The 4,239-nt window shown below is 42.4% G+C and overlaps 1 non-coding gene across 1 annotated transcript; it reads right to left on the bottom strand.

Moving 5' to 3' along the window:
* Nucleotides 1-1,782: 1,782 nt before the first annotated feature.
* LOC118897613 lies at nucleotides 1,783-1,889 on the bottom strand. Its single transcript, XR_005020500.1, has one exon. It is a non-coding gene; the product is annotated as a U6 spliceosomal RNA (small nuclear RNA).
* Nucleotides 1,890-4,239: the final 2,350 nt, after the last annotated feature.

Raw genomic sequence — 4,239 nt, 5'->3', positions numbered from 1 at the left:
TAGGTTCTTCAGAACCATTTTTTTTTTTTAGATTCCATATATAGGTGTTAGCATACGGTATTTGTTTTTCTCTTTCTGACTTACTTCACTCTGTATGACAGTCTCTAGGTCCATCCACCTCACTACAAATAACTCAATTTCTTTTCTTCTTTTGGCTGAGTAATATTCCATTGTATATATGTGCCACATCTTCTTTATCCATTCATCTGTTGATGGACACTTAGGTTGCTTCCATGTCCTGGCTATTGTAAATAGAGCTGCAATGAATATTGTGGTACATGACTCTTTGAATTACGGTTTTCTCAGGGTATCTGCCCAGTAGTGGGATTGCTGGGTCATATGGTAGTTCTATTTTTAGTGTTTTTTTTTTTTTTTAACATCTTTATTGGAGTATAATTGCTTTACGGTGGTGTGTTAGTTTCTGCTTTATAACAGAGTGAATCAGTTATACATATACATATGTCCCCATATCTCTTCCCTCTTGTATCTCCCTCCCTCCCATCCTCCCTATCCCACCCCTCTAGGTGGTCACAAAGCACCGAGCTGATCTCCCTGTGCTATGCAGCTGCTTCCCACTAGCTATCTATTTTACGTTTGGTAGTGTATATATGTCCATGCCACTCTCTCACTTTGTCCCAGCTTACCCTTCCCCCTCCCTGTATCCTCAAGTCCATTCTCTAGTAGGTTGGTGTCTTTATTCCTGTCTTGCCCCTAGGTTCTTCAAGACTGTTTTTTTTGTTTTTTTAGATTCCATATATATGTGTTAGCATGCGGTATTTGTTTTTCTCTTTCTGACTTACTTCACTCTGTATGACAGACTCTGGGTCCATCCACCTCACTACAAATAACTCAATTTCATTTCTTTTTATGGCTGAGTAATGTTCCATTGCATATATGTGCCACATCTTCTTTATCCATTCATCTGTTGATGGACATTTAGGTTGATTCCATGTCCTGGGTATTATAAATAGAGCTGCAATGAACATTGTGGTACATGACTCTTTTTGAATAATGGTTTTCTCAGGGTATATGCCCAGTAGTGGGATTGCTGGGTCATATGGTAGTTCTGTTTTTAGTTTTTTAGGCACCTCCATACTGTTCTCCATAGTGGCAGTATCAATTTACATTCCCACCAACAGTGCAAGAGGATTCCCTTTTCTTCACACCCTTACTTATTGTTTGTCAATAAGTTTGTCACACCCAGCACTTATTGTTTGTAGATTTTTTGATGATGGCCATTCTGACCGGTGTGAGATGATATCTCATTGTACTTTTTTTTTTTTTCATTGTACTTTTGATTTGCATTTCTCTAATGATTAATGATGTTGAGCGTTCTTTCATGTGTTTGTTGGCAATCTGTATATCTTCCTTGGAGAAATGTCTGTTTAGGTCGTCTGCCCATTTTTGGATTGGGTTGTTTGTTTTTTTGATATTGAACTGCATCAACTGCTTGTAAATTTTGGAGATTAATCCTTTGTCAGTTGCTTCCTGTGCCAATATTTTGTCCCATTCTGAGGGTTGTCTTTTCATCTTGTTTATGGTTTCCTTTGCTGTGCAAAAGCTTTTAAGTTTCATTAAATCCCATTTGTTTTTATTTCCATTTCTCTAGGAGGTGGGTCAAAAAGGATCTTGCTGTGATTTATATCATAGAGTGTTCTGCCTATGTTTTCCTCTAAGAGTTTGATAGTGTCTGGCCTTACATTTAGGTCTTTAATCCGTTTGGAGTTTATTTTTGTGTATGGTGTTAGGGAGTGTTCTAATTTCATTCTTTTACATGTAGCTAAAAGTATGGAATGCTTTACGAATTTGCGTGTCATCCTTGCGCAGGGGCCATGCTAATCTTCTCTGTATCGTTCCAATGTTAGTATATGTGCTGCTGAAGCGAGCACCACAGTTTTTCCTTTGTAATCAATTCTATATCCCTTCCTTAGCTTCATCCCACTTCTGGGGATGATCAATAGCTTGACCAGGTGATACACAGAATTTGAGCAGGGCATCCAGAGTTGCATGCATCACTCAGGATGTGCCCTGGTCAGTGGAGGCTGTCTTGGGACCTATGTTCATGATCTGGGCACCGTGCTTCTCGTGACACAGGCCCGGTGTGCCTTGTCTTGGCTTTTTCAAGTGGCTGTGTTCCTCAGCTGGTTCACTTAAATTTATGGTCAATCAAAGGCCAAGATCTGTTTCATACAAAGCCAAGCTATGTGTTTTGATTCAGGAAATTGTCCAGACTGTATCATAGTTAATTTAGAAAAGGATGTGTTGACTGAGTCCTATACACTGGGTTCTCTGTGAAATGCAATAATATTAAACTTTTGTAGTCATGAGAATGATGCTTGAACAGTGATTTGGGTTGGAGTGGTACAGATTGACAGGTGGGTCTTGTTGGTGAGGGGATTGGTGGAGGTGATCTCATTGTGTAGAACAAAGGTGGGAGTATTGAAACGTAGGATGGGGCCAGCTATAGGGGACCTTGATATCCAGACAGAGGAATCTCACCTCGAGATTGTAGGTGTAGAGGGAGGTAGGAAATGGCAGAAGCGCTGCTGAAGGAAGTCTAGTCTGAAACTGGTGTTAGAGGGTCTAGATGCTTGAGGCAGGGAGCACAGCTCCAAGGCAGTTGGAATAAGAAAGTGATGATCAGCTGCCTTGAAGAACCATTTTGGAGGAGAAGAGGCAAGACTTACTGACTGCATGGAGGTAAGGAAGAAGGGTTAGATAAGTGACTGTAGTTTCACACAGGGTTGATGTAGATATGGTGGTTCCATGGTCAGAACTGAAGAAATGTTTGGATGAAAGAGGATGGTTTTGTTTGGGGCCATTTTTGGGTGGTTGTGTGGGTTTGGGGGCAGCATGATGTGGCCCAGTAAACCTTCTGGAGATACAAACTGGGTAGACAGCCAATGGGAAAAACTTGTGAATGTGTTCGTCTTCTTAGTATGTGCCCTTGTTACATGCCCTGTTCTGAGTGAACAGATAGGTGTGTACCTGGTGCAGAGGTTAAGAGCAGTCAAAGCCCGCTCTGCCATTTACTAGCTGTTTGACTTGGGCAGTCAGTGTAACCTCTCTGAGCCTCAGGATAGTTATCTGTTAAAGGAGGAATAATAATACCAACTTCACAAAGATGTTAGGAGGATTAAATAAAACTGTACAGTTTTATTTACAAAGAAGCGTACAGTGGCATGTAGTACTCCACACATCACAGATGCTGTTATTGTTGATGTTGTTATCACTACTGTCGACCCATCAGTGGGGTGGAGACTCTCAGGAGATGGTGTTTAGGTACTGAGACTGTTCTGAGTGGATCTGGCTGATAAACTTGTCATCACTCTGGAGCTGCTGAGCAGAGATAAAAGCATTCACCCCTGCCTGAAAGCCTGGTTGGAGAAAAATACCCACTCACCAGGGGTGTATTTTTTCAGCCTCCGGAGCCCCCAGCGCCGCCTACCTCCCCATCTCCCACTAACAGGCTAGCTTTATACAGCTGTCTTACACACCTGCAGTCCTGTCCAAGTCCTTACCAGCTTTCCCCTCCCCCAGCAACTAGCCCTGAGCCCTAACACCCAAGGATAGCAATGAACTCAGATGGCAATGACCATAAGCAGCAGCGGCCAAAGCACACAGCACTAGGATCTTCCCCTGATACTCCAGGTCCCGCACAGATGTGGACTTGAAATAGCTCTCCCGTGACCGGTCTCAGGTGCATTTCAGGTGCTTGTAGGTCACTTGGCATTGGCTGCAAGACCACAATGGAAATAACAGCACAGCTATTTCTTTTTTTTTTAGTCCTTTTTTAAAAAAAATTTTATTGGAGTACGGTTGATTTACAATGTTGTGTTAGTTTCAGGTGTACAGCAAAGTGAGTCAGTTATACACATACATATATCCACTCTTTTTAAGTTTCTTTTCCCATATAGGTCATTACAGAGTATTGGGTAGAGTTCCCTGTGCTATACAGTAGGTTCTTATTAGTTATCTATTTTGTATATAGTAGTGTGCATATGTCAATCCCAGTCTCCCAGCTTATCCCTCCCCTTCTTCCCCTCTGGTCAGCAGAGCTATTTCATGTGCTGCAGTGTCAGAAAATGCTGCATGCACACGAGCCAGGGTTGGGTAAGCCTGTGTGTGGTAACATAAGCGAAGACAGCCAAGCCTACCTGCACTCAGAGAATGCTGGGAAACATGAATGGGGACTCTTGGCAGCTTTGGGGCGAGCTGGACTCCTTAGCACAGGGCTTG

The sequence above is a fragment of the Balaenoptera musculus genome, chromosome 6, assembly GCF_009873245.2.
Source record: "Balaenoptera musculus isolate JJ_BM4_2016_0621 chromosome 6, mBalMus1.pri.v3, whole genome shotgun sequence".
NCBI lineage: Eukaryota > Metazoa > Chordata > Mammalia > Artiodactyla > Balaenopteridae > Balaenoptera > Balaenoptera musculus.
Note: the sequence above shows the minus strand (reverse complement) of the source record. Positions and strands in the feature narration are given on the sequence as shown.